Below are 21,489 nucleotides of genomic sequence, written 5' to 3'. Positions count from 1 at the left end.
TCCAGAGCTGTAAGAACTTCACCTAACTATAAGACGAAATAAAACCACATTGTTTCAATCTCACAGCTCCTGCTTCCATCACCACCCCAAATGAAGTCTCATGTCCAGTTCTCCCATCCCTAAAGGTTACATATCTAACCTGGGCAGTTGTTCTCTTCACCAGGCCAACCCACAAAACAGAGCTGCAGTGTGCTCAGAGCAATATGTTTGGGACCAATGATCCTTCCACAGAGTAGCACAGATCTGAGCATATTACATAAAAAAAGGACTTGTTCAAGACAACTATTCCACATTGAATGAGTGCTTTAAAATTATATTCTATGTAGGAAAAAAAAACAAACCATGTACGATTTTGTTTTGGATACATGTTTTACTGCTGTTGCTTTCAAAAACAAAAAAGCCATTTTGCGATTACCTTCCTACATAATCAGAAAAATCTTGCCAGTACAAAGCTAAAATATTCTGTTGCTTAGTAGTTCTCATCTCTTAAAACAAGACGGCACAAAGGGACTTAGCACAGCCTCAGAAGCAAACAGTGCATTATTTCAGCATGCTTTCAGAAACAATAATCTCATCTTTACCAGCACTGAGCTTTAGAGCTTATACATCTGTGCAACTGAATGTTTTTATGGCTCTTATAAGATCGTTAGTCACTTTCTTACATCCCTTCTTTTCTTTCACGATAACAAATGAACGTGTCAGCTATACAAGAGGAATTCTCAGACCCTGATGCTATGTTTAGTTCCACAGAAGCACCAGCAGATCTCACGTGCCTCATGGTCATTCACATGCTCAGATGCTGTGGGTACAGTTAACACCTGGAAGCCATAACACAATTTACACGCTTACAGAAATTCATAGTAATTAAACGTCAGGTAATTAATCCCTTAACACTGTGACCACACTTTCTTTTTCTCCCCTTGAAATCCCACTGTCACAAGGACAGTGAAAACAGAGCGCTGGTCCTAGAGAAACACTAACCAGAATAAACAGCCATTGCTTCAGGACTGATCTGTGCTTAGCTGTGGTCTACAGACAGCATTTGTAGAATCATGGTGGGAGACAAGGAGGCAAAGATGTGGCAATTCTGCTTCTTCCATCACTTTCATTTCTCTGCTGTTGTATGGCATGGCAATTCTGAAAGCCTCGTTTCCTCAGAACCTCAGCACTAAGCCTCAGAATGTTGGTACCTTCTGGCAGGTTTACTTTGCCTTGGAGCATCAAATGACAGAATGGTTTGTGTAGGAAAGGACCTTTCAGATCATGTAGCTCCAATCCCCTGCTATAGGCAGGGACACCTTGGGTAACCTATGGCAAATTCTCTACTTTTGATTCCAAATCTTTCAAACAACATTGATATTCATCTTAGTTGTCTAAAGCACTCTGATCTGAGGCAGCAAGGCACACGCTAACTGGACAGGATCGAGTGATCTGCCTTTTCCAGCACAGCTGTTTACGCACTGTATGCTGGAGCCTATTTAAACAGCAAACCAGAAGGAAAAAAACAACAGAATGAATCAGCATCAGAACCTCTGTCAGATATCTATTATTTTATGGAACAGAGGTAGGGAAGGGAGTTTAGCAGAGATCAGCTGATAATACTGTTAAGCTGCACTTCCTAAACTTACAATTTCTGTTCATACAGACAGACATTACCCGAATTTACAAGTGTCCCCAGAGTAATATGTATTACAAACTGGCTTCATAAAGCATCTGAACAGGCAGAAGAAAAACTCGTGCTACTCTTCCATAAGGGCAGAAAAATGCCCCAAAACGTGCAGAACTCTCATACAACTGAAGTTTTAAGGGGTGCGTGTGCTTAATTATTTGCTGAGTTAATCAGCAAAGGCTGCCTTCAGAGGTAGGACAGCACAGTCTAATAATGCTTCAGATGAAGATCTCCATGATGCTAAATATACAGAAACCATTACCCCCCCCTTCTTCCCCACCATTTCCCAAGATTTCTTAAGCTGGAATAAGTCAGAACAAACACAAGCTGCATCCTGTGACTGATGGAACAAGAGATATTGATGAGGAGGATGTAAAAACCCAAATCCATCAGACAGGGTTTATTTATTGAAGTTGAAAGGCTTATCAATGCTCTGCAGCTTGGAGCATGCAGCCCATTCCAGCTGATGCAGGAAAGAAAACATCCCAAGGAGTTGCACTAGAACTCTCCCTCAGCAGAAGGAAGCTGAACCTGCTGCTCTGAACTGCTTAGTGAATTAATGTGTTACTTCTGCCAACTCCTAATGCAAAAAGAAGTCACACGTGACTGCCAGAGAACAGCTTCCCCCTCCAAAAACCTGAACAACCCCATTCCCAGCAAACCCAACCAAAAGCCATCTTTTTTCCTGAAAACATAACATGAGAAAGATATAAGGACTACTTATGCAAGGTATTTTATTTGATTTATAGATGGTTGCATCTCTTGCTACACAAGCCACACCGTGAGTGATTAATTACAGGGATGCATGAAATTACAGAGTACACGTTGTCAGAGATGCCAAGCGAAGATGCAAAGTGCATCCATTCACAACAGCCAGTGGAAACGAAGCTCTTTTTGTTTGAAACGTTCCTAGGTGTACAAGTTCCCTGTGTCTGATTTGTTAGTTTGGGGTTTTCAAGGAGGAAAGGAAAGAGAATACTCTCTTCATGCTCTAGCTATAGAGACTCAGATAAGCAACAGTAGTGCTTAAAGAGTGCTGGTACACCTCAGAAGAGTTCTGCAGCTTTCCTAGGGTTATCCCAAGCACTGAACTGCTGCTGCTGCTCATCCTGTGCATCCTCAGACAGTGGTCTGGGTCCTACCCAGAGATGATCACTTATTCTCTCTTCCACCTTCCTTGCTTGCCAAGAGCCACATGCACCAAGTCCATGGTGAGAAGCCCAGCTGAGAGGCAGTGTTTGCTCAGCACTAGCACTGCATTGGTGCACTGACAGCTTCTGGACCAAACACCTATGGCCTGCAGGTATATGACAGGAACCAGTGCTAAGTGAACAGTTTGGGGGTAGACTAGATGACCTTAGTGGTCTTTCCAACATTAATGCTTCTAATTCAACAACCACGTGCCCTGCTGACAGGGCACTCACTGACTCCTATCCACATGGATCTCCAGCAAGGCAGAGCTGAGCACAAGGCAGCCCAGTGTCCATACATGCTCTCTTGCTCTTGCAGGGTTGACAGCAAGCAGTAATTTCTAGAGGTAGACATCCTTCGGTCCCTGTCACAGGCCTCCCTGGAGACCAGAAGTCTCCTCATCCTCTGAAAGATGGCTTAGAACCCCAAAGGGAACTGAAAAACCCACCTGATAAATAAGGAAAGCACAAAAGAAACACACCCATGGGGTATTAAGAGTTAAAGAACTGAAGGGAGCAAAGTAGATTTAGTTTTCTTTTTCCCATAATAAGGACCATAATTTACACAATAGTAAAAGTCTCACATGCAAATGCAAACATCACTATAATCCCTATTAAGAAAGCACACAGAGAAATTAAAGCAAGCTTAACTAAGCAGTGTTTGTGAATATTAATGAGCCTAAAAAGCTAAATCCAAGCTTTAAAAGTTCTTTAATATAAAAAAAAAAAGCAAAAAGAGGATTGTTTTCAAACTGATTTGTATTTTAAACTGGATGCTTTGCATGCGAAATGCAAGAAGAACCAACTATCCTGCCCTAGAAAAGCTTCAAAAATGAATACAACAAAGATCTTTAAAAACATCCGGATATCTGGATGGAGTCAGCATTTAAGCTGATACACTGAGCTGGGGATGTCACCGGACAGCAGCTCGTTCCAAATCTCCACGCTGCATTTCTATACAGAGATCAAAAGAATGCATATATTTCTTCCTTCCTGTCAGAGCCCCCAGAAGTGAGGCTTTTCCACCTGACAAGTGGAAGCAATGCAATTCGCCGCCCACTGAAGTTTAGGACAAATGCGGAACGGCTTTCACATCTCGCTGGCAGCTCGGGATGGGTTTGGTGAGTGTTGTACAGCCCTCACTTCAAACGGAATGCTTTGAAATCCCACCAACTCCAGGGAGGAACAGAAAGCATGTCAGCCAGGATCCACTTAATTCTTAATGTGTTGGTAACGCAGAGATCTACGCCACCTCTGCTGGCTGCAAAGACAGTAAAGAGACAACAGTACTTGTATTCTGCACGTCATCTCACCCTCATGTATGTGTCTGGGTGAGAGGAATCACCCTTGAGAACCACCAGCTCCTCTCCACTGATTTTTAAAGAGAATTGAGGACTTACTCTAGTGCAGTCCACAGTCCAGCTGTCTACAGTGCTGTCATGGTTTAATAATTTTGTAATTTTTGCTATCAGTATTCCACATCATAACATCATATTAAGCATGAATAATTTTACTGAAGAAGACTACATCTCCCAGAGAACAACACGATAGGTCACGGGACTTGGACTCTATTAACTCTGTCGCAGAACATACTGACGTCTTTCGAGTTCTGGCGCTCAATTTTCAATTATATTGTATTATATTGTGTTATCCTGTATTTCGATATAGTATTTAGTAAATAAGTGTGCCTCCTTAGATCGTTGCCGCTGTTTTCTTTTCCTAATTAACTTTTTCCTTTCGGCCTAGGGCCCCTCCGGGGCCCACGGCCCCCTGTCACGGACGCAGGTGGATTTTTAGTTCAAACCGTGACAGATTTTGGTGGAGAATGCGGGCAAATTGAGTTGCTGTTTTTCTGTGTTTTCTTCTGTTGCTCTTTTAGCTTTTAACAGAGCTACGAGTTTTTTTCCCTGTTAAGGAGCTATCTCGTGTTTGCGATTCTGCACCTGCGAGCTTGACCTCGAAAGTCCAGGCGGACTGCCAATACTCCGGTATATTTTATAAACACTGCTGAGCTTTGTTTTCTTTTACTTTTTTTTCTCTCTATTGGAGGAAAAAAAAATGTTTTCTCTACTAAATTTGTTTTACCAGGGACTGTGTGCCATTGGTTCCTTTTTTGAGACACTCCGAACATATTGGGTCATGTTTAAGCTAGCCACTTTTTCTTATGGAGCTATACAATTGTATAATGGATTGAAAGCATGGTTAGCAATGCTCACTTCGTATCTGTATACAGCTCCAGAAGGAGCAACTAATGCAACTAATTATACAGAAATGGTGATTTTTAAGCGTGCTCCTCTTTCTTTCTATGAATCCTTTATGCAGTTTTTGAATGATCAGTGGGCCACACTCTCAATCTCCCTGATCTTACTGTTGATTATTGTAATAATCTCACTCAGTATCTGGATTTATAACATCCGGAGGAAGTCTTCTCTAGAACCAGAGAATACTGAGTGGCAGGGAGTGTGGAGAGGCTTTGAAGAGATTCTCAAAGGACAGACATCTTCAGTGTTATGGAGCTTCACTCCTGAACACTTGAAGAATCCTGAGAGTTTGATTGCATATTTGAGGCAGGAATGTTGTGGCTCAGGCAGATCTCAGGAGGCACAAATGATTTTGGGCCTAGCTAATGCTTATCGGGCCTTAGTCAATACCATTCCTGAGAGGGAAGTTTTTGAAGCTGAGAGAGAGAGTCTCAGGGCCGAGAAGGAGAGTCTTAGAGCTGAGGCAGAAAAACTTTGGACTGAGAAGGTAGAGAGAGAAAAAGCTTTTGAAGCTGAGAGAAAAGATCTCCTGTACCAACGAGACTCAATCTGGTACGAGAAAGAGAGTCTTAGAGCTGACGCAGAAAAACTTTGGGATGAGAAGGTAGAGAGAGAAAAAGTTTTTGAAGCTGAGAGAAAAGATCTCCTGTACCAACGAGACTCAATCTGGTACGAGAAAGAGAATCTTAGAGCTGACGCAGAAAAACTTTGGGATGAGAAAAGCTCCCTGCAATCCCAACTCAACACTCTCCAGTCCGAGCACAGCGCCCTCCGGTCCGAGCATGACACTCTCCAGACTGAGCGCGATGCCCTCCGGTCCGAGCACGACACTCTCCAGTCCGAGCACAGCGCCCTCCGGTCCGAGCACGACACTCTCCAGTCCGAGCACAGCGCCCTCCGGTCCGAGCACGACACTCTCCAGTCCGAGCACAGCGCCCTCCGGTCCGAGTACAACACTCTCCAGACTGAGCGCGATGCCCTCCGGACCGAGCACAATGCCCTCCAGACCGAGCACAACACTCTCCAGTCCAAGTATGACGCCGTCCAGTCTGAGTGCGGCACCCTCCAGGCCAAGCATGATGCCTTCCAATCCAACTGCGACACCCTCCAGTCCGAGCACAACACTCTTCAGTCTGTGCATAATGCCCTCCGGTCCGAGCATAACGCTCTTCAGACTGAGCACAATGCCCTCCGGACCGAGCACAACACTCTTCAGTCCGAGCATAATGCCCTCCAGTCCGAGCATAACGCTCTTCAGACCAAGCTCAACACTCTCCAGACTGAGCACACTGCCCTCCAGGCCGAGCATAACGTCCTCCGGTTCGGGTACAACACTCTCCAGTCCAACTACAACAGCCTCCAGACTGAGCTTGGTGCCGTCCAGTTTGAGCGGAACGCTCTCCGAGACCAGTTATGTGCCCTCCAGGGTGAGTTGAATGTATTTAACCAACTACCAGGGGCACATGTAGTCCAATCTGACCAGCCACCGGGGGCACAGGTAGTCCAATTGGACCAACCATCTGGGACACCAGATACAATGTTGGTTGCCCCTGTAAGAGGGCGAAAGACAAAACAAGTTTCAACTCAGTTAGAGAAAATGCAGAAGGAGTTAGAAGAGCGGAGGGAGTTACGAGAGCAGGACTCAGGAGACTCAGGGGAGCAGGGGGAGTCAGAAGACCAGAAGAAGTTGGAGGAGCAGAGGATGTTAGAGGGGTATAAGAAGATGATAGAGGAGCAGAAGATGATAGAGGAGCAGAAGATGATAGAGGAGCAGAAGAAGTTAGAGGAGCAGAGAAAGTTAGGAGAGAGGAAAAAGAAGGAGGGTTACCTGGAGGAAATAACACAAGCATCAGGGTCAGGGTCAGAGTCAGAAGAGGAGCCAAAAGCTACTTTTTCTTTACGAGAATTTCTCAAGTCCAAACTTGTAGATGGGGCAGCCTCATCAACACAGTTGCCACCATCAACACCTGGGACTCTTGATAGAGCAAAAGGTGAGCAAAGTATTACGACCATTATTGATCGATCTTTTAAACTGAGTGAAATTCGAGATCTAAGAAAGGATTACACACGTCAGCCAAAAGAAAATATGGTCACTTGGTTACTTCGCTGCTGGGACAATGGTGCCAACAGTGCATGGCTCGATGGCAGTGAAGCTCGCCAACTGGGTAGCATTTCCAGGGACCCACGTGTGGACAGAGGTATTGGCACATGCCAAAATCGGTCCTACACCCTCTGGAAGCGGATGTTGATAGCGGTAAGAGATAGATTCCCCTTTAAACGGGACTTGGAGCCTGAGAGAAAGAAATGGACTGATATTGAGAAAGGTATCCAATTTTTGAGAGAAAATGCTCTGGTGGAAATGCTATACAGCCGCGAGTTCAATCGTAACGATCCAGACCAATTACATGATCCTGAAGCAGTCCGCGTTCCACGACAAATGTGGCGTGACTTTACAAAAGCAGCTCCAGAAAAGCATGCCAGTGCACTTGCATTAGTACATGGCAAAGGGGACAGGAAACCCTTTGTGAATGAATTAATTGGCAGACTTCAGGAACTTGAATTATTTATAAGCGCCACAGAAGTTAATCTGTATACTTCAGCCATTGTCAAAATTGTGGAAAGGTTAAACGAAGTGGAGGGAACACAAAATGATATTATTGACAAATTGGCTAATGTGCCTGATGTAGATGAATCCACGGTGGTACAAGATGATGGAAACCAGGATTTCCACAATCGCCTATTGAGGAAGCTAAACAACATGAGTTCCTCTCGACCTGTATCATCGAAAATCTCAACCATTAAAAAGAGACGTCCTCGTATTCAAGCAAATGACGATGATAAGTCACCTCGAATCAACAATGAGACTACACGTCTTGCCTTGTTGCTTTTCCTCTGTAGTCATGGGGAGGACATGAAGAAGTGGTGTAATTCATCCACTTCTGCACTTCAGGCACGAGTGAAAGAATTACAAGGTGAAACAACTACCAAGGTGAACTCTTCCAAGAAGGGGAGAGTTCCAGTTGCTGCAAGTCAACGAGGTAAACAATAGAGGGGCCCTGCCCCCAGCCAGGGGGGGGAAAGGGACAACAGAGTATACTGGACTGTGTGGATTAAGTGGCCTGGCACATCTCAACCACAGAAATATAAAGCCTTGGTGGACACTGGTGCACAATGCACCCTAATGCCCTCAAGTCACCAAGGGACACAACCAATATATATCCATGGAGTGACTGGGGGTTCCCAAGAATTGACTATGTTGGAGGCCGAAATAAGCCTCACTGGTAAAAACTGGCGAAGGCACCCTATTGTGACTGGTCCAGAGGCTCCATGTATACTGGGAATCGATTACCTTAGGATGGGATATTTCAAGGATCCCAAGGGGTATCGATGGGCCTTTGGGATAGCTGCTGTAAACACAAATGGTGTTAAGCAGCTGTCAACTTTACCTGGTCTGTCAGATGATCCTTCTGCTGTGGGGTTGCTCCAGGTAAAAGACCAAGAGGTACCAATTGCCACCAAAGTGGTTCACAGACGGCAGTACCGCACCAATAGGGACTCATTGCTCCCCATTCAAAAGCTAATTCGCCAATTAGAAAATCAGGGAGTGATTAGCAAAACGCACTCGCCTTTTAACAGCCCCATATGGCCAGTGCGTAAAACCAGTGGGGAATGGAGGCTGACGGTAGATTACCGTGGCCTGAATGAAGTCACACCTCCATTAAGTGCTGCTGTACCAGACATGCTAGAACTCCAGTATGAATTGGAGTCAAAAGAAGCTAGGTGGTATGCCACCATTGATATTGCTAATGCCTTCTTTTCCATCCCATTGGCTGCAAAATGTAGGCCACAGTTTGCTTTTACCTGGAGAGGTATTCAGTATATCTGGAACCGTTTACCCCAGGGGTGGAAGCACAGCCCAACAATTTGCCATGGATTGATCCAAGCTGTTTTGGAACAGGGTAATGCTCCTGAGCACTTGCAGTATATTGATGACATTGTGGTGTGGGGCCATACAGCAGCAGAGGTTTTCAAGAAAGGGAAACAGATAATCCAAATTCTTTTGAAAGCTGGTTTTGCCATTAAGCGCAGCAAGGTGAAGGGGCCTGCCCAGGAAATCCAGTTCTTAGGCATAAAATGGCAAGATGGACGTCGTCACATCCCAGCAGATGTGATTGACAAAATCACTGCTATGTCTCCGCCCACAAATAAAACAGAGACCCAATCTTTTCTGGGAGTAGTGGGCTTTTGGAGAATGCATGTCCCAAACTACAGCCACATAGTGAGCCCTCTCTATCAGGTAACACGGAAGAAGAATAATTTCTCATGGGGTCCTGAGCAGCAGCAGGCTTTTGAGCAGATAAAACAAGAAATAGCCCGTGCCGTGGCCTTGGGGCCAGTACGGACGGGACAGGATGTGAAGAACATCCTCTACACTGCTGCTGGAGAGAAAGGTCCCACCTGGAGTTTGTGGCAAAGAGCCTCAGGAGAGACCCGAGGCCGACCCCTAGGATTTTGGAGTTGAGCATATAAAGGGTCTGAGGAGCGCTACACTCCGACTGAGAAGGAGATCTTAGCCGTGTATGAGGGGGTTCGGGCTGCTTCTGAAGTAGTTGGGACAGAGGTTCAGCTTCTTCTAGCACCTCGCTTGCCAGTAATAAACTGGATGTTTAAAGGACAGGTTCCCTCCACCCATCATGCTACTGATGCCACTTGGAGTAAGTGGATTTCATTAATTACTCAACGAGCTCGAATGGGAAAACTCAGCCGTCCTGGAATTCTAGAAGTGATCATGGACTGGCCTGAGAGTAAAAAAATTGAAATACCACCTACAGAAGAGGTATCACGTGCTAAAGAGGCACCACCATACAATGAGCTACCAGAAAACGAACAGAAATTTGCCCTATTCACAGACGGATCATGTCGTATTGTAGGGAAGCATCGCAGATGGAAAGCTGCTGTATGGAGCCCCACACGACAAGTTGCAGAGGCCACTGAAGGTAAAGGAGAATCAAGTCAATTTGCAGAGGTAAAGGCTGTTCAGCTGGCTTTAGATGTGGCTGAACGGGAGAGGTGGCCAATGCTTCATCTTTATACTGATTCATGGATGGTGGCAAATGCCTTATGGGGGTGGTTGCAACAGTGGGAAAATGATAATTGGCAACGAAAGGGTAAACCTGTTTGGGCTGCTGAACTGTGGAAAGACATTGCTGCCCGAATAAGGAACATTGTTGTAAAGGTGCGCCATGTAGATGCTCATGTGCCTAAAAGTAAGGCTACTGAAGAACATAAAAATAACCATCAGGTTGATCGAGCTGCCAAAATTGAGGTGGCTCAAATAGACTTGGACTGGCAGAACAAGGGTGAATTATTCCTAGCTCGGTGGGCCCATGAGACTTCAGGTCATCAAGGAAGGGATGCAACATATAAGTGGGCCAGAGACCAAGGGGTGGACTTAACTATGGACGCTATTGCTCAGGTTATTCATGATTGTGAAACATGCGCCATAATTAAACAAGCCAAGAGGATGAAACCTCTTTGGGGGGAAGGGCGATGGCAAAAGTATAAATATGGAGAGGCATGGCAGGTTGATTATATCACCTTGCCACGATCTCGCAATGGTAAGCGTTATGTACTCACCATGGTGGAGGCAACCACTGGGTGGCTCGAAACATACGCAGTACCCCATGCTACCGCCCGAAACACCAGATTAGGGTTGGAAAAGCAAATCCTATGGCGGCATGGCACTCCAGAAAGAATTGAATCAGATAATGGGACCCATTTTAAAAATTCCCTTGTAACCACTTGGGCCAAAAATCATGGCATTGAGTGGATTTACCATATTCCCTATCATGCACCAGCTTCTGGTAAGATTGAACGATTCAATGGGTTGTTGAAAACTATGTTGAAAGCAATGGGTGGCGGAACGTATAAAAATTGGGAGAACCATTTAGCAGAAGCCACCTGGTTGGTCAACACTCGAGGATCTAGTAATCGCAATGGTCCTAACCAATCCAGCTCCCTACGTACCGTGGAGGGAGATAAGGTTCCTGTAGTACACATAAAGAGCGTGTTGGGAAAGACGGTTTGGGTCCTTCCAGCATCTGGAAAGGGCAAACCTCTCCGGGGTACTGTCTTTGCCCAGGGACCTGGGTGCACGTGGTGGGTGATGGACAAAAATGGGAATGTCCAATGTGTACCACAAGGGAATTTGATGTTGGGGGAGTGCAGCCAATGATTGTCCTGTAGATATATAGGTAGAGTCTCAGAAAATATTTCAATTAGGTACAGAATAGTTCAATTAGGTATAGGACTTAAGATAGAGTGGATTAATGTTAAGGAAACACTTTTTCTCTATATACCTTAATTAGGCATTCTGTAAGCAAGTTTTCCATCTGGACTCTATATCCTGCACTGGCCATGCATGTGTAGAGCACACATGGAAAGAAGTATAAGTCAAAAGGAAATCTGCTGTGGTGGCTGGGAAAGGATGAGTGCACCTTGATGTGGGGGACGCCCTACTAGCGCTGCCTTTCCCCTCTACCGCTGACATGTTTTCCTTTTTCTGGCAGTTTTGCCATTTTCTCAAAATTAATAAATAGTAGGTTAGGTTATAGAGTTTTGTTCTCAACTTAGGGATTTGTATGGAAGAAATATAAATTGTTGAGAAAAATAAGGTTGCTGATTATTCACAATTATACATATGAGTGTGTATGTATGTATAAACATAATGTAATGATGTAGAATAAGGGGTGGAATGTCATGGTTTAATAATTTTGTAATTTTTGCTATCAGTATTCCACATCATAACATCATATTAAGCATGAATAATTTTACTGAATCTGCAACTTACAGAAGAAGACTACATCTCCCAGGGAACAACACGATGGGTCACGGGACCTGGACTCTATATTAACTCAGTCGCAGAACAGACTGACGTCTTTCGAGTTCTGGCGTTCAGGGCAGTGTGTGGGAGCCTTCAGCCGTTCGCCTAGATTCACAGTAGGCCTCTCGGTTACGGGATTCATTCTCTCTCCTATTTCGCTTGATTCGTTAGCTCAATTTTCAATTATATTGTATTATATTGTGTTATCCTGTATTTCGATATAGTATTTAGTAAATAAGTGTGCCTCCTTAGATCGTTGCCGCTGTTTTCTTTTCCTAATTAACTTTTTCCTTTCGGCCTAGGGCCCCTCCGGGGCCCACGGCCCCTGTCACGGACGCAGGTGGATTTTTAGTTCAAACCGTGACAGTGTAGTTGCCATAGGAACAGTACCGGGTGAACAGGTGCGTGGAAAGCTGTGATATATTAAATGACAGCTACCCTCTGCCACTGCGATGCAGATTGCCATTCTCAGGGTTTATTTATAGCAGGTAGTAATTAATCTGTGTGAATCTCATTTCATTGAGAAGGAAAAAACAAAAACGCACAGAATCATTAGCAAGATTCCTAATTACATCCATACCTTTGATTCTCAGAATTTTGTTGCCATCGGACAACCCTAACACAGAACTACTGGATTATTATTTGTGTGGAGCTGTCATTATGAGAAACTCTAAGCTGTCACCTGTAACAAATACCTTCTTACAGCTACCACATTAAAACTTGCATTAGCGTTGCTGCAGTGGAGCAACAAAATAGTTTTTACCCTTTAAAAAAGTAAAGAAACAAAAAGGAGATATAAGCTTTAGTTGGCTTTTAAATGGAGGCTCCTAATTCTGGAATGGGAATCAAGTGTACAGAAACCTGAATTTAGCCCAGACACCAACTGTTTCTGTGCCTGAAGCAAGCCCCTTAACCTCCGTTTCTCAGTCACTGTCTCTCAGGTGTTAGGTGAACTAAGAGCAAACAGTCTGAAAGCACTTCAAAGATGAAAAAACGACTCGTTATGCTATGGAAGGGATAAGCACTGTAATTTAAATGACTGCATGAAGTAGACTTATCTACCAGGCATACCAGGCATGACAGAGCCTGGTGTCTTAGAGCTGCTTGCGTAAAGTAGATAAGCTTGAGAAGACAAAACTAAACTACATTTTCTGTGGCTGATGAGAACAATGATTCTCATAGCGAGGCAATACTAGCACCAGGTAGAGTACGTGGATCTTGCCTGTGTCTCAGTTTTCATCCTCTTGCTTTCTTCTTATTATGTTTATGATCACAGTTAGCAGCAAACACTCCAAGAAAATAGAAGTGATAGAAAATGATCACATTCTCAAAACACTCTTCTAAAAGTTTTGTCAGTACACATCTCAGATGAAAACATACAGTGATTCCCAGTCGCTGTTAGGGATGCTGTTGGAAACATTCTTACAGGCAAGTGTTAGAATCACAGCAGTGTTATGGGATACCCTGCAGAACATTATTCTAGAAATCATGCAAAGGATCCACATCAAGATTTAATTTCAGCTACATTCCAAAACAGCATTTCGTTCGTGGTTCACCAGGTTCATATTAGAACCCTGTAGGCAACAGGTAAACTTGCAGTTCTAAGATAAAGCAAAAAATCACAATGATGTAGCAATTACTCATTTCTTGAATAGACCCAGTTAAATCACAGCATGAAAAATGAAGGCTACATTGGTATATGCCTAACCTGCTGGGAAATCCTCCCATGATAAAATCCTTCTTGAGAATATAAATATTTCACAGAAATGGGTTACACATGGTCTGAACCCTGATATTAATCACTGCCTACTCAGACCCTGACCTAGTTTTTAAGCTAAGCACATTCCACCTTTGCAACAGGCTCTACCAAGCTTAGTTCTGATGCTGGATAATACAGGGCAATAGAGAGAACATAACTCCTGCTATTGAGAAACTAAATCCCCTTTAACTGAGTCTTATACTAGACCTGCCTATATTTGATCAAATCCAAGAGATCTGATGAACATGAATTGAAATTCATTAGCAGTGTTTCCACATCATTATAGAAAATGAGGTCTCAGAACAATGGAAATGAGACTCTTGCAGACGAGACTGTTTCCACATCCAGGCTTGCGTGCTAAAGCTTTCTTCCAACTGGCCAGGAAGACCCACACCATTCTTAGTCTCAAGCAGATATTGCCCTGTTAGACCAGGCATAGCTGGAGAATGGGATGCTGTAACTTTAACTGCTGCTTGTATCCAGCATGAGTCAGGGACACTGAGCAGCCTGCAGACAGTTTATATGTGCTTTGTACCAGTTAAAATGTTGCTAAACTGGGCAAACCCAAACAGATTCCATCCTACTTCACGCAGCAAGAGAGGCCTGAGTATTAATGCAAAACTTTAGTTGGCAGGATATCAAACCTGAACCTCTCAAATCAGCTCATTACTCAAAAATCCCCATTCAGGCCAATTTTTTTCCTAAGTGTTCCCTGCCTAATTAAAGATCCCAACCTAATTCACAGGTCAGAATTCCTCATGTTTTCCTACATCTGCCACAGGCCTCAAAAAATGAAAGAACACAGAGGCCAGCTTGGCAATTGGGAGCTCACATCTACTGGATGTTAACATGTAACCTCACAAGTTTCATCAGTTCCTTCAAAATCACTTCTTTTATCCCCAGTACCTGAATTGTCAGCTAGGAGAAGCTGCTGATAGCTTCTGAAGCTTACTGCATTACGTACTTGGTCTTCAAAACCAAAACCACATGGAGAACTGGCCTTTGTAAACATGCTTTTTTCACTGTCTCTTCCTGATGCTGCTCCTTTGCTTACTGCACCTCACCATGGAGTCTAGTCCCAGTCAGACTGCAGCTTCCCCCAATAGGACCTCTCTCATTTTTAATCACACAACCACAGAACAGCAATAGTTCATAATGTAGTATATAACAGAGTTATGGTCAATCAAGGACATGGGCAAGAAAAGCACTGAATGGAAAGAGAAAATACTTCATTCTCCCCACCTCTCGCTAAGAGATGTTGAGGGGAAAAAAAAAAAAAAAAGACAAATTCTTTTACACCCAGGAGCTTGTCTTTTTTTTCCTTCCAACTCTACCCATTAGTTTAATAAAAGACAGTACTTGCTTTGCCTAATAATTATTAGGTCTAATGTCAAGAGAGTTAAGGTCTTAGTTAAACTCTATTTAAGCAGGATTTTAAATTTAAGCACGCAAACTTAGCACTCTTTACTGTGAGAGATCCCTTGTGTGCCTGTGTAAAAGAAGAAGGTGGACTGTATGGGTCACTGCTAGAACTCATTTAGAAATAGCAACCTGGATTATTTTTTTCTCCTCTCCCTTAGCAAAACCAGAAATATTAAAATGCAACACATGATTTCCACTAAGGCATTGGTTTTTACATGAAGCATATCAAGTACTCCATTTTGAACGCCTCTTCAGGGTCTCCCTTCTAAAGAAGCATCATGCAGTTCTAAGCTAAGGACCATACAACAGCCCTCTTCTGCAAATTCACATTCAGCTTGTGATTACTGTGTCACTTTTTCTAGGTGACACGACGTTTCTGCATCCAGAGGACAAGAGGAAAAGTTTTTCTGTTCTGCTAACGCAGGTTCCAAAGGTCTGATTCCTTATGAATCCATAAAAACAATCTCACAAGAGTTAACGCAGAATCAAAACTTATCACAGACTGATTACACCGCTGGGAAAATTGTCAGTAAAGGAAAAAGGGACCCACTATAATAACCCACATTCAAATTCCACTGCATGGCTGAAAAAGAGTCAGCTAGAATGACATCCAAACTAAACTTAGATTTGTGCAATCTGTGGAAAATACGTAATAACCATCAAGGTTTGGGTCCAGCAAACTTCTGGACAATTAAGGAAACCTTTTGTTGTTGTTTTGTTTTTAAATCAACAGGATTAACAACACACAGGAAATGGTCTTTATGAAGAAATCCAAGGCCTGCCTATCCAACTGTCTGTACAATTCATTGTCCGGTTTACTTCATGCTAACTTTGTCTTTCAGCCAAGCCAGCAAAGAGTTTCTCTATAATATTTACAAGAAAGCTTCATTTCATTTCAGTCCTTTCCCCCAATCCCAAAAGGAAACTTCTCTTTTCTTCATTGAACACACTCCCCTTTTACATTGCTTTGATAATTCCCACTTCATCGGCCTTTGTCAGAACTGTCATCTTTTCACTTCTGGAAAACCTTACTGGGATGGATCTCGGGACATGGCATCAGTGACACTTTAGTGACCACAGAGTTTGCTGTTGAATGAGCCCAACCTGCTGACCCTCAGATTAGAAGTTACGTACCACAGCAGGTCTCTGCTAGAGCTTCAGAGCAAGCAGCAAAACAGTAAAACATTTGGTAGGGAAAGGAGAGGCATCATCAAATAGCACAAACTTTCAATATATGCAGAGACAGGAGGAAAGCTATCCATTGCAAATATTGTATCATTTCGGTTTATTTTCCAATCAGCCTCATCTTTCTCTTGCTTACCAGATTACTGCAAGGCACGGCTGCAGTTGTCCCAGGGCTCCCAGGCTCTGAAGGCAGCTTTCACTGAAGAGAATGGATTTTCCTCATAAGGATCCTCACCCTTCCTGGAAACTCTCAGTCAAGCATGCTCTGTGTGCCACGCACCCTGAACCAACTAGTTTAGACCATGCTTGTTTAGACAAAGAAAAAGGAAAGATCAGATCAAATTTCACTGGGATGTTTGAAGCCACTGAGGACTGCCAGTCCCACAGATGGCAAGCCTAGAAGAAACAACCAGCAGAAAAAATTAAGGGCACAATTATCTCAGAAGATACAATTGTTACAAGGTACGAGTGCACTGTATCCTAAAAATTTATGAAGAAACTTAAATTTATATTTATATACATGTATGTATGTATATACAAATACATACATACATAAAATAGATATTCAAAGAGAAGAGATGAGAATTCAGAGCCATCAGCTGCTATGGGACATCGATAGTCCATTGTGATGCAATTCCTGATCATTTTAGCTAATAAGCCAATAGATTGATCTACCCATGCAATCCCTACAAACCCAGCTCTGTGCTCAGCAGGCATTTTGCAGAGGATATTGCATCTTTTTTACTGCAGCTTGAAGTAGATCAAAATTCAACCTCAGCAGAGGCACAACCAACAGCTGCTGCTCCCTAGCACAGAAAAAAGCCATTGGAGTGCTTTTCAAAGCTAACCTTCTCAAGCTTGTGCCTGTGACCTGCTCCCCTCTCCATTCTGACCTCACCCAGGAAGCTTGCCTTCCTTGTAGCACATTCATTTTGTCTCTTTTGCATGGGTTGTACAGGCTGCTGTGTTTTCTTTTCCATCCACATCTTCACCCTCATCCTTCCCCCTACCTTTTTTTTTACTTCTTTTTTTATACTGTGCAGGCAAGCTGCCAGCATTAACACTTTGGTTAAGGACTAAGCTCAATCATTGGCCTGTTTCAATACAAATCCCTGAGCTGCTCTCCTGGGGGAAACAGGTTCTTCACTCCCCACTCCTCATTCAGTTTTCCCTCAGGAAACACCCGGCAGGGAACAGGCAGGGACTGGCACTGTACCCCGGAAGGACAGAGGAATAACTGGCTCAGACACTGCCCTCAGACCCAATGCACCTTCGTTCAGTGAGAAATAAGGTAAGCAAATAAAAAAGCAGGGGAGAAGTTTCTCACCGCTTGCCCTACTCTGCTTTTGGGACATGCATCCAAATAGCTCAGAACTGTTCATACAAACACCTCATAGTGTGCACATCTCCATTAAATCAACACAGAAGCTTTTCCAGATAAATCTTCTCTGGAGAACAAACTTGGAAAACATGTGATTCTATTTCCTCACCTCATTAATTAATGTGGGAGCGTTGTCTGACTCCCACATCCCGATCTGCTGCTGAACTGGTCTCTCTGGGCTGCTCTGCACATTGAGGCTCTTCTCACACATTACCACATGCCTCCTGCTCATCGAGATTCAAGTGCAAAACTCACACATCTATTTTTTTGTCTGTTTACCGATCAAGACGAAGGTATCCTAAATTGACCTTTTCAGGAATTGCTGTCTTTAATACAGTTACTCCTCTAAGAAGCCCAGCCCTACACAACCCTATCAGAGTAGAGAAACAAAACAAAAAAGGGAGAGTGGTGCCCAAGGTTCATGTTCTCCTCCACCTGCATACAAACCATTCTCACTGGATTCTGTCCTTGAAGCAGCTTTTACGCCAGCCTGCAGCCCGCTGTCTCTTGGGCAGAGTGCTTGTACTTCCAAACACAAACACCTTCCAGCAGGAGAGCAATTCTCAGCAGTTCTCCTCTACTCTTGTTGTCTCAAGCATAGCAACCTTGTTTAGTACGACTGAATATTAAGACAGTCTTAAAAACATGTTCTTATCTTCCTCCTTGCCCCACAATTGCTTCTAACTAATGTCTTCACTGATGTAGCAAAGTTATAAGCAATTAGTAAGTTCTAAATAAGGTGATTTGGCTTGCTGCAGGTTTTTGTTCTGAATTTAAAACTTAAGCATTTTTTCAGTGCCAGCCCGTTGCCTCCAACAGTCAAGACAAACAACCAAGGAGCGAGTTTTAGGACTGAGTCTCCCCTCACCTTAAGAATTCTAATCCACACCTTTTCACAGCACCCAGGTATACCTTGCCAGTGCCTGATTATTCCAGGTCACTCAAACCCTAGCTAGTGTGCGCACAACTCACCAAGGCAGACTGCTGGCTTCTTGCCCCCTCAAATCATCTTCCCAGCTCCAAGGCAGTCACAGGACACACTCAAGATGTGTTTCATGAATAAACTTGTTTGGAGTCACAATGCCCAAACAGGTCACAGAATTAGTCCAAGAAATAAACTGATGTGGGGCAGAGGGAGTGACGTCTTCTTTTTCACCCAGGTCATCTCAAGAGTCAGCTTTCCAGCACAGACCTGCAAACTGCAGCACAAGGCACCTGAACCACATGCCAGCTTTCTCCCTGAGGAAAATAGATAGCAGAGCCAATCCGACTCCTTCAGAGAAGAGCAGCTAGTCAGACAGAAGGAGAGAAGGGACTACTAAAAGCTGAGCCAATCCAGCAATAGGAAGCCAAGTCAAATCCATAAAGATATGTCCTTGGTTTTGGATTTTGGCTTGTTTTAAGGATTTTTCTCGGTGGTGTTCATGTTTGGTGAACTTTTTGTTGTTGTTGTTCTTGTGTTTTGTTTTTTAAAGATAGTGTTCTTGAAGAGTTAAACTCACTCAAGTTCATTTTACAATGAAATCGGAATGTTTTAGATGGAAACAACCTCTTATAAGTGTAATCCTATATTCCTAATAAGCAGAATTAACAGTTCTAGGACCATTGTTCTCTCACACACTGTAATGGAGAGCATTATACCAGCAATGGACCATCTGGAACAACAGGCAGGGAGAGCCTTGGAGGATCAGAATGGATAACCATTTGCAGACTACATGGTTTTGGGGGAGTGAGACTTTAATAGCAGAGTGCAAGCATCTGTTTTCCCAGATACATGATCTGATTTGAACCATGACTCTTTGATACTGGTACCTACTGTTTTACTAGAGCCAAGTGGCTCTAAACAATGTCTATTCAGTTACTGCTAGAGAGAAATAAACAAGTTAACAAGCTTATTTTCAATAAAGTTTAGAATTGGAAGAAGAATCTACTTATGTTGTGTAAATCTCCAGCTAGAAATTAAAATATCTGGACTTGGCTTAATTACATTTTGAATGTGGCCCCCAATAGGACTCTGTAACCTTTAGGGTTTAATAACTTCAGCTCATTTAATGTCCTTTCATTACATTACTGTAGCAGTCCAAGAGTAAGGTTTGAAAACTAAAACTCTGTGCTTCCTCCTGGGCTTTCCCATATGTTCACCATCTTTAGCTTAGACTCCCAGGATACTCACGCCAAGTCTTACAAAATTGCCTTAGCAGAACAGAAAAATATCTTCTTTCACTTTATTCTATATACTTATTCTTTGTAGAGGAAGGAAAGGGGAAAAAAAGTTTGCCAAGCAATGCTCTGCTGAGTACCTACAGAAGATCCTGCCTAACTTCATGGAGAAAATCCAGGCAGCTCTCCTCATCCAGCCCCAGGAATAGGTCAGATAGCAAGGTACAGGCCCAAGACTGGCTGCTATGTTATGACCTGTTAAAAGACAGATTGCCCGACTTAAAACCTGCCACTAATAACCATGAATTTGAAAAACTCTGGATGAAGAGTCATAGAATTAACCAGACTGGAAGAGGCTTTTGGAGGTTGCATAATCCAACCATGCTCAAAACAGGGCTAACTTGCCCTAGTTGTAACAGCAAAGGACCCATTTGACAAAGTCTCCTACAGCACCTCCACTTCTCTCCTATGCATTATGTCAAATGAAGTGTTTTAGAATGTGGTTCTTGTGCTGACAGGCAGAATTAAAACATCTGGAGACTACATTTTCACATCTATGAACTCTAATGTCAAGGCAAAAATCATACTGGTGTGCAGGAAAGCAGAACCACAGAAATGCAGAGCGGGAGGCCAGTAGATGGGAAGCACCTCACTGCAGGAACCACTCTGTGCTGACACCACAGGTGGGATGCACATCACTGAGCTTCAGAGCTGATGACTGTGATACAAACATCTACTCTCCCTCCATAATCAGTGGAAAGAAATAAACCTCTCAGGCACAATTAATCTGACCTATTTAAGTGTTGCTTTAAGATAGCAGGAATTGCACTCGAGAATCTACTGACTGTCCTGATGTGATCTCCACTGACTCTAAAGAGACATAGTTGTAAGGAGATGAATCCTACCCAGTGATTGCTTTTACTCACAGCAAACCTTAAAATAGAAATAATGTGCATATGTGAACAAAGCAGGGGTGGAATATACCTTTCAAAGCCAATACCACTCAATGGAGACTGTAAAAGGATAGCGTTTCTCTTACAGTGAATAGATACAAATCTGTACAAAAGACTATAAAAATACATAGACATACACTTATAAGTGTTTCTCAGAGTTCCTTTCAACTACAATTTCTGCATCTCCAGGCAGCTGTCCCCCTTCATTAACAAGTGCGAATACATATCGAGATGCCTCTGACTCCACAAACAAACTGAATTCATGCTTTTACTTTACAGGGTGCTTTAAGAAAAAATATATATGTGTATATATATATATATATATTTTAATGACACTTCATTAATTTTTTTTCCTAAATCCTGTTCATAATAAACTAATTTCTCATGGCCCAATAACAGTGTGGATAGGAGGATGTTCTCTCCATGGATTAACATCAGGACTGTAAGTCCCAGTGCCACAATTTGGCCATGCCCACACAGACAAGTACTCTTCCCTCATTTGCCACTAAGGAAAGATTAGGACATCGTTTAATTTCTAGACTGTTCTAAATCCAGAACTGCTAGAAACAGAAAAGACCAAGATTCTTTTGATTCAGAGCTACTAGATATTGGAAAACACTGTGAAA

General features: G+C 43.2%; 1 protein-coding gene across 3 annotated transcripts in view; it reads right to left on the bottom strand.

The window, feature by feature from the left end:
* Positions 1 to 21,489, bottom strand: part of LOC146754857 (receptor-type tyrosine-protein phosphatase T-like) — a 433,855-nt gene that overhangs the window by 401,890 nt on the left and 10,476 nt on the right. The window contains exons 1-3 of one of the 3 annotated variants that reach the window (XM_085526621.1): positions 20,055 to 21,025; positions 18,723 to 18,949; positions 16,506 to 16,674 (exon numbers count right to left, since the gene is read on the bottom strand). The exons of 1 other annotated variant lie outside the window; for it this stretch is intronic. The gene's annotated coding sequence lies outside the window, so the exon portion shown is untranslated. Of the gene's footprint in view, positions 1 to 16,505; positions 16,675 to 18,722; positions 18,950 to 20,054; positions 21,026 to 21,489 lie in introns of those variants that run through there. One more of the 3 variants, XM_085526620.1, reaches the window with a different exon arrangement.

Source organism: Coturnix japonica, chromosome 37 (genome assembly GCF_054131305.1).
Source record: "Coturnix japonica strain WE chromosome 37, WE-NBRP24, whole genome shotgun sequence".
Taxonomy (NCBI): Eukaryota; Metazoa; Chordata; class Aves; order Galliformes; family Phasianidae; genus Coturnix; species Coturnix japonica.
The sequence above is the reverse complement of the archived record's forward strand: the minus strand, read 5'-3'. Positions and strand labels throughout refer to the sequence as shown.